This window comes from Physeter macrocephalus, chromosome 20, assembly GCF_002837175.3.
Source record: "Physeter macrocephalus isolate SW-GA chromosome 20, ASM283717v5, whole genome shotgun sequence".
Lineage (NCBI taxonomy): Eukaryota > Metazoa > Chordata > Mammalia > Artiodactyla > Physeteridae > Physeter > Physeter macrocephalus.
The window spans coordinates 47,028,336-47,041,823 of record NC_041233.1 but is presented as its reverse complement, the minus strand read 5'-3'; the positions used below and the strand labels follow the sequence as shown (position 1 = coordinate 47,041,823).

General features: G+C 39.1%; 1 protein-coding gene across 1 annotated transcript in view; it reads left to right on the top strand.

The window, feature by feature from the left end:
• The window catches only part of RNLS (renalase, FAD dependent amine oxidase), a 313,163-nt gene that overhangs the window by 280,377 nt on the left and 19,298 nt on the right, over positions 1-13,488 (top strand). The window lies entirely within an intron of this gene.

Here is a 13,488-nt window from a genome sequence, read left to right as displayed (position 1 = left end):
GCTTTATGTAAATATAGGCATATCTTAGATCCATACATCTGGTCCATTGTTCCGTGATCCTCTGCCCCATTGTAAATTCTTTAAGAGGAGCAGTACCGCTTGGCACTTAAAAACACATGCCCTGGGCTTCCCTTGTGGCGCAGTGGTTGAGAGTCCGCCTGCTAATGCAGGCGACACGACGGGTTCGTGCCCCTGTCTGGGAAGATCCCGCGTGCCGTGGAGCGGCTGGGCCCGTGAGCCACGGCCGCTGAGCCTGCGCGTCCGGAGCCTGTGCTCCGCAACGGGAGAGGCCACAACAGTGAGAGGCCCGCGTACCGCAAAAAACAAACAAAAAAACCACATCCCCTGGAGTTAAATAGATCTGTGTTTTAATCCAGACTTTTGCTCCTCACTGTGTGACCTTGCAGTTAAATAGCTTCACAGCCTCCTTCATCACTGAAAAATGAGTTAGTGGTAGCTGCCTCATAAGATTGTTCTGAGGCTTAAATATATATAAAACCTTAAGAGAGTATTGGACACATAGTAAGTGCTTAATAAATGATAGCAATGATGGTAGTGATGATGAAGGGAAAAAAGAAAAGGGAGGAAGAAAGTATAAGCAGATCCTCCTGGTGCCTCTGAGGCCCCTGCAAAGGCCAGTTTCTCTGCATTTGCAGAGGACATGTAGGAGAGTTGATGGTAAGGAGAGTTTGTCCATTGATTAAATGATGGTGAAACTCGGTAACAGCTCTAGGTTTCTTCAAAACCTTCATGAAACAGAACAGCAGGGGCTACCTGAAACCAGCTGTGGGCCACTTTCTTTTTTATTTTTTTGGTAAGTAGACGCTTGGGGAAAAGGGGGTTTGCTCTAAAGGGGTCCTTGAAAAGAAACCAGGGCTAGGTCATTACCAGGAGTAGGGATGAAGTAAAGTAGAAGCATTCTCTGCAATGAACGGTGTCTTCTCCTCAGCAAGTATGTGTGCTGAATGCAAAGAATTGCACGCTTGGATTGGATTCTGCTGAAGATTATTTACTTAATCTCTGAAACGCTGTGAAAACTGGGAGTGAGTTATTTCACATTCTTGACATGTTTGGCTAAGTATGCACATTCATTTCCTGTCCCTGGCCTTCATTTTAAAAAGCCCAACTCCTGGTAAGTTCTATGACATCCTGAACCTACCACTTTCTAGATGTGTAATCTTGGACCAGTTTCTTATGTCTCTGAGCCTCAGGAGCTTCATCTCTAAAATGGGGCTACTAATTTTACCTGCCTTAGGGGTATTCTGAGTGTTATGGAATATACTATGTAAAGTGCTTAGCATTGTGCTCTGCACATAGAAAATAACAAATGTGAGCTGTTATTATTACTATTATTGTTAGAGAAATATGACTTAGGAAAATCATTCCCTCTCATAACCATCACTGCATCTCTAGGTAGCTTTAAATCTCGCTAGGAAGCCAGTTCATTACTCATTAAACTCATTGGGGACTGTGTTGAAGTGCCACTGTAAGTTTGGCCTTAGTTAGAGTCATTTTTCCTCAGAAATTCTTACTGGCCCTTGAGTGAATGAATGAATAAATGCTTCATGGTTTATTGTAATACTCCTTAACATACCTTGCACAGGATCCTGATTTTCCTCAGCCAACCTAGTCTCCCCACTCTTGTGACACCAATCACATGTGTATTGTACTAACTGGTTCAATATCTACTTGCCACCAAAACTGCAAGATCCACAGAAGCAGGGGGCCGGGCACATAGGAGGTACTCAGTAAACATCTGTTGATCCAATGAATGAATGGATTCAACTAATGAACATTTCTTATTTTAATTGCATCAAGTACCAAAGTAAAACATTGCTGATACAGAATTATCCCATAGAAGAAAAATGTACCAACCTTATCCTCAGTAGAGGAGATAATTACAACAGTACCTACATTCTCCCTGTTTGGTCTCTATTCAGTCAATAGGTGATCTCAGAAAGTCCCTACTTTATGCTGCCTCCCACTATTTGGGAAGTCCTTTTGGAGGGAGGGAGAATATGGGAGAGCTGCTCTACCATTTGAAACTGCCTAATAAACACTTGTACTTCACTTATCATTTTGCCTAGCGTTTGAAGATTTCTGCCTATGAAGCCAAAAATTTGAGCAAAGAAATGCACCAGACTAAAGAAGCTTGATGAGTCTTTTGTGTTTTTTATGAAAAGCTGGAGTTACATATATTGAAATTTATTAAAAACTAGACAATTGAATTACCTGGAGAGGGAGGTTAACTGAATTTCGATTTAAATCATTATTAACTAGAAATCCTTTCTTGCATCAACTTCTGCATTTCTGTCTTTCCTGAATGCTTGGTTCACTCCTTCTTTTTTCTGTTTTTTTAAGTGCCTCTGGTATACATGGCATATTAAAGTTGAATGAATCTTGCAAAGCCTTGGAATCAGGATTTCTTTAGAACGTAGTAAGCTCTATGGGAACAGAGTTTTTGTCTTTTTTTTTCTTCACTTTGGAATCTTCAGTGTCCAGAACAGTGCCTGTCACATATTGAATGAATAATCCAAGAACATTCAGCCCATCAGCAATTAGGAAGCTGTGTTATATAATTAAAAGATGTAGCAAAAGAAATGAAAAACTAACAGCTTATGAAGTCTGACAAGAGACAAAAAAGTGAAAATGAAAAAGCTTTAAAGTCTTACTTATTAATATGTAAGTTCCATAAAGACAAGAATCATGTCTAACTTGTCTAAAATATATCCCCAAAACCTAGCACAGAGTAGGTCACATAGTAGACACTGAATAAATTTTGGTTGAATGGTTAAATGATTGAAAAAAGGAAAGCTTAAGTGAAAATGAGCACTACATTCTAAAAACTCCAAGAGAAAGAATCCTAGAAATATAATACTTAAGTGGGCCCTCTCTGTGTAGTTGGTGTGTTTGTAATGCACACATGTGCCAGAGTGGGGAGGGGAGGACAATGATGCTTTTCCCTGTGTAAACAATCAGCATAGCTCCTGTGGCAGTATGTTCTGCATTCTGGTTTGTCAACTCCCAACAACATGTTTTCAGGGTTTCTTGGCCCACATTTTTATTTTCTTGGTATTCTTTTTATTAGAATTGATTTAAAGGTGACAAGAGTTAGATCTAGTGTAGGACCCACTTCTACAAGACAAGTCACCAACTTCAAACTCACACAGTATATTTTAACCATTAAAATAAACCATGTTTATTTACCCTTTGGAAAACAGTTAAACTATTTACTGCAAACCAAAAGATTGTCAAAAAATAAAGTGTCAATGATACAGAGGCCATTGTGGAGAAAACAAAAACTGGCACGTGTCACTTCATTGAGAAGAGTTTATTATCTGGGGTGAACAGCACTCTGACAAATTAGCTCTATGTTAGAGGAAAGAGCTAAAAGAATGTGCCTATAACCAGGATATCTGTTCATTTAATAAACGATATTGATAGTAAGCAATAATGAAAACCTTATAATTATTTCAACAGATGCTAAAAATTGTCATAAAATTAACATATATTACTGATAAAACCTATGGTAAACTCATAAAAGGAGGATGCTATCTTAGAGGGATTAAAAACTATTTTAAAACTATAACAGACGTCACAATTAAGAACAAATTACTAGAATCATCTACATTAAATTGGGGAGACATCAAAGATCCTTGCATCGATGTTTTTGAAATTTCTAGGGAATGCATTAAGGCATCGAACATATTTAAGAGATGTGAACATTGGAAAAGAAAGGCAAAATGGTTACTAATTGCTGTCAATATGATTATACTCCTAGAAAACTCAGGTGAACTAACTTTTAGAATTAATAAGACACTTCTAGTCACTACTAGAGAGGCTGAATTATAAATACTCAAAGCTCAATAATTTTTCTGTATGCCATAATAATCGATGCAAATATATCTTTATATATTTTTATTAACAAACAACATAGAATGCAAAGGAATATCTCCAGGAAGATATATACAGGATTTATACAAGCAAACATTTAAAAATTTTTAATGATATTTTAAAAAATTTCAATAAGTAGAAATATATACCATGTCCCTGAAGGGGAATACTGAATATTATGAATTTTTCCATTTTCCTCTAATTAATCTATAGATTAAACATAATCACAATGGGATTTTGTTAATATGAAAAAATAATTCTAAAGTTCATCTGGAGAAAACTGACAGGTGAACGTAACTGATAAGTTTATGAGCAAGCAGGTCATAAGCATTGAACTTAGCTATTAAGACATATTGTAAAATTAGATAAATAAAACAATTCACTATTGATTCTAGAATTGACACAAATCAATGGAAATAATGGCTATAAAAGCACTTAGTGTGATAAAGGAAGCATTACAAAACTAATGAGAAAGGAAGAATTATTTAACAAATGATTTAAGGAAAATTGACTAACTATTTGGTTAAAAAAGAAGAAAGAAAGAAAAAAGAAATCAAATGTGATACTATTCTTATACCATATATTACAATAATTTCTAGATGGATTAAAGAGGCAAATATAAACAAATATACATTTTCTCTTTAAAAAAGAAAGGAAAATTTAGGTAAATATTCAAAACCCCCAGAAAACAAAACTAAAAGTTTACGACCAATTATGAAAAAAAACTTGTAAATGGCTCATAGTAAAAGTATTAATATCCCTAATATAGAGAAAACTTATTAACAAATGTTAAAACTTTGGCTCAATTTTTTTAAGAATTAAAAAAGTTTAAATTTAAATTATCTTTTAAAGTATTAAAAGCACTAAACTGAAAAGATATATGCAGCCCCATGTTCATTGCAGCATTATTTACAATCCAAGATATGGAAACAATCTGTGTCTGTCAGTGGATGAATGGATAAAGAAATTGTTATATATATATATTTGTCCATTTCCTATTGATGGACATTAAGTTGCTTTAAATTTTTACTCTTGCAAACATTGTTATAATAAATGTCCTGCGCATGTCTCTTTGTACACTTGTGCAAGAGGTTTTATAAGGCATAATGTTAAAATGTATTAAAATTGTGAGTTCAAGGGAATACGTTATATATTTTTTCTACTCTGTATGTTTTTAATAATTTGAAAATTCATAAAAAAGAAATATTGTGAAGAATACCTTAAAGCCAACTGATGAAATTTTCCCATAATTAAAATGGGTACATCCAGGTTGGGATGGGGTAAGCGACTGGGGAGCCTGCTTGGTAGCAGATCATCAAAGAGGTAGCAAGACCACTATGGCGCCAGAACCCAATGCATTTCAAGTCTACACATGTTCCCTGGAAGCAAAGAGCCATGACGGGTGTAGACAAGGAGCTATCACAGGCAATTTCGGTGACCTTGAGATTACTTGACAGTCCTCTAATTTCCTGGCCCGAGCACTGGTATGATTCTAGGAAGTAGGGAGACTCCCCCTCCAAATGACTGAGATTGAATTTCCCATCTAGCTGCTGGAAATCAGGGCAGGCTGTCATATTTTATTTGATTAAAGAGAAAAGAACTACAATGAGACACCACTTCCAAGCCATGGCTATTATCAAACAACAAACAAACAAAACTAAAAAAAAAAAAAAAAAAAAAAAAAAAAAACCCCAGAAAATAATAAGTGTTGGTGAAGATGTGGAGAAATTGAAACCTTTGTGCATTACTGGTGGGAATATAAAATGGTACAGCCACTGTGGGAAATGGCATGATGGCGCCTCAAAAATTTAAAGAGAATTACTGTATGATCCAGCAATCTTACTTCTGGGCATATACCCCAAAGAAGTGAAAGCAGGGACTTGAATAGATATTTGTACCCCCATATTCATAGAAGCATTACTCACAATTGCCAGAAGGTGGAAGCAACCCAAGTTGCTTCCATCAACCGATGAACGCATCAACAAAATGTAGTATATACACACAATGGAATATTACGTACCCTTAAAAAAGGAAGGAAATTCTGACACATGCTACAACATGGATGAACCTTGAAGATGTCATGCTAACTGAAATAAGCCAGTCACAGAAGGATAAATGTACGATTCCACTTATGTAGGTTTCCTAGAGTAGTCAAATCCATAGAGACAGAAAGTAGTATGGTAGTTGTCAGGGACTGGGGAGTTAGTGTCTAATAGGTACAGAGTTTTAGTTAGGGAGGATGAGAAAATTCTGGAGATGGACGCTGATGATGCTTGCAGAATAATGTGAACATACTTAATGCCACAGAACTGTACACTTTAAAATGGTAAATTTTACGTTGTGTATATTTTACCACAGTTTAAAAAAAGACAAGAATAAATTGATATTTATTACATGTAAAAAGGGGGTAGGAGGGTATTTACAAACCTACAAGAGAAGCATGAGGCCCCCTTTCTCCAGCAGAAAAATAGATTCAGTCTATTTCTTTACCCCTTAACATCCTATTTAACAGAAATGGCCAAAAAAATGGGAAAAATACACACACACACACACACACACACACACACACACACACATGAATATGCTTTGCCTGGTAAGTAATCAAAATATATACATATGTGTATATATGTATGTGTTTTTATATATATATATATATATATATATATATATATAAATCATGTTCAGTCTCATGAGTAAACAAAGGAATATAGGTTAGAAACCACAGCAAAATGCAAGTTTTAACCTATCAAATTGACATCTTTTAAAAATTACTAACTTCTAAAAAGAGATCAAAACTGTTCGAAGTTAAAATTTTCACAACCTCTGCATAGTAAGTTGGCAATATATATCACATTTTTTAAGCATGTTTTTTGACTCAATATTTATACTTCTAGGAATCTAGCTTAAAGAAATAATCAAGGATGCAGACAATAATTTGTAATATGTTTATTTAAGCATTAGTTAGGATAGTGAAAAACTGGAAACAACCTACATAAACACTAATAGGAAATGGTTGAATAAATTCCAATAGATCAAAACAGTGGAATTTAATGCAGTCATTTGAAAATGTGCTCTCAAAGCATACTTTCCTGTCTGGGAGAGTTCTATGATATAATGTTAAGAGAGAAAACCCAAAATATGTAACAGTAAAACCACAATGTATTATGATCTTCATTCTATTAAAACATAAGGTGTGTGTAATGTGCATTTATATATATAAATTATATATATACACATATGAAGACTAGAGGAAAATATAAAAATCTTAACAAAGTTCTCAAGGTGGTGAGATTTTGTGTGATTTTTATACTTTTTCTGTATTTTTACAAGGAGCAGCAGACAGGCTGCCTATTGACCTTGTTTTAAGGTACTTCAGAGGGCAGAACCAAGACCAGTAGCACTAGAAAAGCAACTGAAGCTTACATGAGAAAGAAATTTCTAAGAAGCAGAACTTTCCCATGTGCAGCAGACCTCTGGGGGCTTCTCTCTGCCATCCTGAGAAATGTGATCACTAAGTAGAGTATTCTACCGTGGGGAGAAGTCACAGGAACTGTGCTTCTCAGCTCTGGCTGAGCCATCACCAGCTGGAGGAAGGCAAGGGAGACGGGGGTTGAGGAGGTAGAATGCAGATTTCAGGGCCACACAACCCCCCACCTATCTGAATTGAAGCTCCAAGGCTGAGCTTTGGAAATTTGCATTTTCTTTAAATTTCTCCAGTGGTTTCAGAGGCGGCTAGATAATTTCTGCACTGGAGAATCCACAGATTAGAAGATTTAAGGTTGCTTCCAGTGTGGGAACTCAAAGCAAGTCTGAGACTCAAAAGTCTGGAGAGTGTCTGACTATTTACATTATAAAACCAAGGAGAGTAGTACAGATAAAAAGGGAAGTATACTGGATGGGACTGGGATGGTGAATGGAGTCATGTGAAGATCAGCACTGCCCAGTGTTTAATAATTAAGGCACTTAACCTCCAGTCTAGGGGCCCCTCACGTTGTAACCCGAGTAAGAGAATGTTCTTGTTCTTAGAAAAATACATGCTGAAGTATTTAGTAGTAAAGGGGAATTTTTTGTCTACCACTAACTCTCACATGGTTCAGAAGAAAAAAAAAATTGGATAAGGTGATGAGAAAATGCAAATGCAGCTAAACTAGAAATTTAAGTAAAAGATAAATGGACATCTTTGTCCTATTTTTGAATCTTTTCAGTAAGTTTGAAATTTTATTAAAATAAACTGTTAACCCCCCACCCCCCCAAAAACTGATAATTAAAAGACAAAGCAAACACAATGGTAATCCCTAGGCCACTTAAATCTAAATCACCAGGCATGCTTTTGCATTCATTCATTTATTCAACCAACATTGATCAAGGACCTATTCTGTACTAGGCTCTGTATTCAAACCACGGGATATATATCAGAGATCCAAACACTTTCCTGCCCTCACACTGGTCACGTCAGAGTTGGGTTAACATAAAATGCAGATTTGGAGGACCCAAGACAGAGTGCATCAGAATCTCTGGAGAAGGGCCCAGGGATCCATATTATATAAAATTTCCTGAGATGTTGCTTATATACACTAATGCAGTGCTGTTTTCCAAAATATGGGCTTTGACCCATAGTGGTTTATAATAGCAATTTAGTGCGCCAAGAGTTTTTTAAATTAAAAGAACAGAAAAAAGAAAAAGAGAAAAAAACAGAAAGAGAAAATAAGAAGGCTGACACACAGTAAGAGTCACTATTATTTCACAAAGCTTTTGCTTGCATGCCCTGGGTCACTAAGTAAACTGGGTTTCATGTAGAAGACCACTCCTGGAAAATGATATATAAAATACATCACTTCTCTTTTCCTCTCTAGCCCCTGTACCCAACAGTTCTCCCTTAATCCAAATCTGGGGTTGCTGAGATGCTGGGGCACATCCACTGCCTTGAGAAGCATCAGGCTGTTCTGGGAATTTGACTCACTGGTCATAGTCCTGACATAATGGCACTTCCTTTTCCTTCTGCATAGAGCCCAGAGCTGCACTCTCCCACAGATGGCAATGTCTCCAGCACGTCACATCGTTTTCTCTGAAGGACCCAGCATAGCACAGCACACTGTCCTGGCACTCTGTGGCAGAGGTAGAGCCACCGCAAGAAAGGAACTTCTGAGACCAAGTGCTGCTACTTGCTGAGATGCTTTTTTGGGGAACAAGAACACAGGGCATAACGCAACCAATTCTCCAGGCCAAAGTGCTGGGTATTTAATTCAGGCCCCTTGTGTCTGGTTGAAATCCTATGCCGTCCATACTTTCTGACCCAGATGAGAGATAACGGTTGTCTTAAATCAAAATGAAACAGGATGGGGTTAGCAAACCCACATGAAATGTGCTGAGGAATCCTCTCAGGGACCTGAGAGCCTGCTGAACTGACCAGACCAGGGATGTTCCTGCGGTTGACTTGTGAGCTGGCCATGCAAGTTTTGTTGTCACTAAGAAGAGAAATCCAAAGGCTAGTTCAGCATAAATGGTCCCCTGGCTGCAATGAGGGCGGTCATAGGTGAGTCATCAGCAGTGTGGAGGCCTGAGAAATGCTGCTTTCATCTCCATCTCATGGCAAGAGGAGTATCTCTTAAGGAACTGAAAAATGGAATTACTCAGACTAAAAACTGCTGACCTCACCAGGACGATTCCTTTCCTGACCCGAGTCTGGGACTTGCTGTTGGTAAACCCCCCAAAATGAATTTGCTCATCAGAAAAGGGCGGAATGAGATACTCTCAGATACACTCGGTGACATGTTCACAGCCTTAGAAGCCAACCCTTCCCCACCTCAAGCCAAAGCACTGAAATTCTTGATTCTGTGCAGTTGTGGTAGAAATGCCCTCTTTCAAAAGCAGGCTCCAGTACCGCAAGCCAAAGATAAATAACAGAGGAAATCACGGAGACCATGACCTCTTGGTGACCCCTTGGAGCTAAATCTTTGCTAGACCTCAGAATATCAAAAAGGCCACCAGCCCGCCAGCCACAGTTTATGTATGAACAGCCTGGAAGCCATCTCCGCCTGCAGAAGACCGGCTCTCTAGAAGCGTGAGAAGAGAAATCTCAAAGGAATTTCTTGTTCTATTCCCCAAAGCAAGGGTTTCTTGTTTAGGTGAAGAACCCCCTTCTGAGAAATGAGCTCATTCCTGGGTCTCTGCAAGGGTCACCCTGAAAAGGTATTTGCCTGGGAGTTGGGACGGTGCCTATTTCCCATCCAGTGTGAGATATTAGTATTTGAAAAATGTGTTCTCTCACTAACTAGCAAAAAAGTGAACCTCAGGATCTCACAAGGGCCTTCTTCCCTGGTAGATTTCAGTTATGGATGCAAATCAGCAAACATTACGGAGTGTTTGCTAGCTGACAAGGATTGTGCAACCTTCTCCGAGGATGCTGAGCAGAATCGGACTCAAGTTGCTCTTGGAGGGAAGCACTGAGCAGACAGAAGCATGGGGTCTCCTCTTGAGACAGTGTCACAGCATAGGAAAGACACTCCTGGCTACTGATTTTGGTTTAGAAACCTCGGAGGCACAAGACAGCAACTGAGGCTAAAGGAAGCCAGTATCTAACAGCCAGGGAGTGGCCCCGAATTGCTCTTGGAGTGTCTGGCCTGAAGACTGAGGCAAAGTCAGCTAAATCTTCAGAATAAAAGGTGTGGAGAGGGCTTCCCTGGTGGCGCAGTGGTTGCGCGTCCGCCTGCCGATGCAGGGGAACCGGGTTCGCGTAACGAAAAAAAAAAAAAAAAAAAAAAAAAAAAAAAAAAGGGTGTGGAGAGAGAAGCTGGAAGATAAACCTGACCCTGAGTCTAGTAGGAAGGAGACCTTGACCACAGGAAGGATTCAAACAGATGGAATTTGCATCTCTTGGTTTTTAGAATCACCAGGCAGTACAAAGGTCAATTAATTGATAAGAGATTATATACGTAGACAGAGATGTCATTGGTTTATTTGTTTTTTACCCCTCTCTCCTCTTGTCAGAGAGGTCATCTCTCTCCCATAACCTAAAATGGCCTCAAAGTTTAGAAGCCTTCTGGGTCCTCTCCTCAGAATATAAAGGATTTGGGTGAAATAAGTGTATTTCCAAGTATGCTTCAGTCATGGAAGTTGTTATTCAGACAAAATCTTCTATTGTCTTGTAAATAAATGAATCACATACAGGAAGAGCAGCCCTTCAGGTGGAAACAGGACTCCCCCTGGGTTCCTCTGAGGGTTCCTCAAAGTACAGTTTAAACCATGACTAAGAAGGCCTTCTCAGATCCTTGCTGGCTGATTCTGGAACTTTGTGACCCTGTGGCCGATGCCCCTCAGAATTTGTGACTTCTGTCCTTGACCCATCACGGGGCAGTCGTCCAAATGGCTTATCTAAACCTTGTGAACCCCAAGTGTCCTATTTCAACAAATCCACCCTCTAGAAGTGAGCTCGCCCAGGCCTTGGTTTGATGATGGGTGAGAATGACCACTCAGAACTAGTTCATGTCACTGTCGCTTTGGCTTTCTGCCACCGCATCAGACAAGCAATGAAAAAATATGAAATTAAGGGAGAAAAAACTAATAAAACTCTTTCATTCACAGGACCTGAGTTTAGTATACTAATTCTGTTCACATGTAAAGAACCTGCTCTCAGGAATCCCATTGTAAATGCTCCTTTGTTCAGAGAACTGTCAATTCACACCCACTCCTTGTGAATGCTAAACTAGAGTCTTGTGCATGAAAACATTTTATTCAATCTCATGGTTATAAAATATTATTTAAAGTTGCCAAAGAAATCTGATAGGTTTGATTCACCTGGATTTTGCTTTTTCCCCCAAAGAGGATATGCCTCCTTGTGTCTCACTGATCTTTTATTGTGGATTCCAACAATTTGCTGACTCCAGTGAACATTTGTCAATTGTCTCCCTAACACCTATTGCCTTTTTTTCCAAAGACTTCTTTTGGATACCTTCTCTTTTCCTATCCTCAGTCCATGTGGTCCAAGATGGGACATCACCACTATGCCTGACTTAATCAGCGCTTCACGCTGTGTTGGCCACAGAAACTGGATCGAGGTAAAATAAACATGAAATAAACTCATTCTATCAGATTGAAGCTTGGGACTTGCAAGAGTTTTCCACTGGACTTGGATTTGAGAAGATCTGACACCAGAGCTTCTGTAGCCATGCCACTGTAGAGGGCAGGTCTAGGAAGCTGCCAGGACTCCCACAGGAAGGTCAAGAATAAAGCCAACACACTAGAAGGTAGAGCCAAGAAATGGAGATGAACTGACACCTGAAGCCATCATTTGAGCCCGAATCCCTCCCTGGCCTTTTTAGTTATGTGAATCAATAAATTCTTATTTGGCTTAAACCAACCTGACTCAGGTTACGTCACTTGGAACATAACAAGTTCTAATTTATGCAATGACTATGGCACTATTCCTAGAAAGGAAGAATTGTTGCTTTTTCTGATGTATATATGTTTAGTCCACCAACATTACTTATTAGTAGTAGCATGGTAATTCCTACTTATTGAAGATTTTTTCCCCTAGGCACTATATCTACAGCTTCCCACGCATCAGCTCATTGGTACTATTATTATCTCCATTTTACAGATAAGAACACTGAGATGACCAATGTCATAATAGCTTGAAAGTGGCATTGGGACTTCCCTGGCTGTCCAGCGGTTAAGACTCTGTGCTTCCACTGCAGGGGTCATAGGTTTGATCCCTGGTCGGGGAACTAAGATCCCACATGCTGCACGGCGCGGCCAAAAAATAAAATAAAAAGTAAAATAGCCTGAAAGTGGCAGATATGGAATTTAAACCCCAATGTGCCTGACCCCATGGCCCATGACCACCTATTATGTGGTAGGCACTGTGTCAGCACTAAGGACAAAAGTGATATATGTTGTCCTTGTCCTTAAGGAACTCTCAATGAAGTGAGAGAGATATACAACATGTGGGAGCTATAGGGCCAACCTTCTCCCCACCCAATTTCATACTAGGGCCATATCTAGTCAGAGGCAATTGCTTTTTTCTCAACCAGACACGGTACCACATCCCTGAAGCAGGGGAGGGCATTTGGAAATGTATGGAAAGTTCTCCGTTGTCACAATGACTGGTTGGCAGGGGCACCACTGGCAATTAGTGGACACAGGCTGAAAGGTACAGGCTTATTCTGCCCAGCAAAGAATAGTTCCACCCAAACTGTCAATAGTCCCCTAGATGGTGAAGTTAGATATTGAAATAATCCAACCTAGAACTGGTGGCAGGTAAAAAAGAGATCCAATTAGGGTTGCTTTCATAGAAAAATCAAAATAAAGTTCAAAAGTCTGTGAAAAGCACATACTAAAACAAAGTGTAAATCCATTGTGTGTCCTTTGACCACCGCCAACCATTCACAGACTCTTTTCTGCTTATGAGCAAATCTTACAGCAAAGTTTCTCCCTATGATGATAAGCACATAGAATTCCTTCCTTCCCGAGATATTTAAGATCCAGATTTCCCTGAGAAGAGCCAGCCCTGGCAGGCTCTCATGCTTTCCAAGTGTGGCCTCTGAACCCCTTACAAAGACATTGGTCCTGTCTGCCCTTCTCCGTCTGCATTTCCAG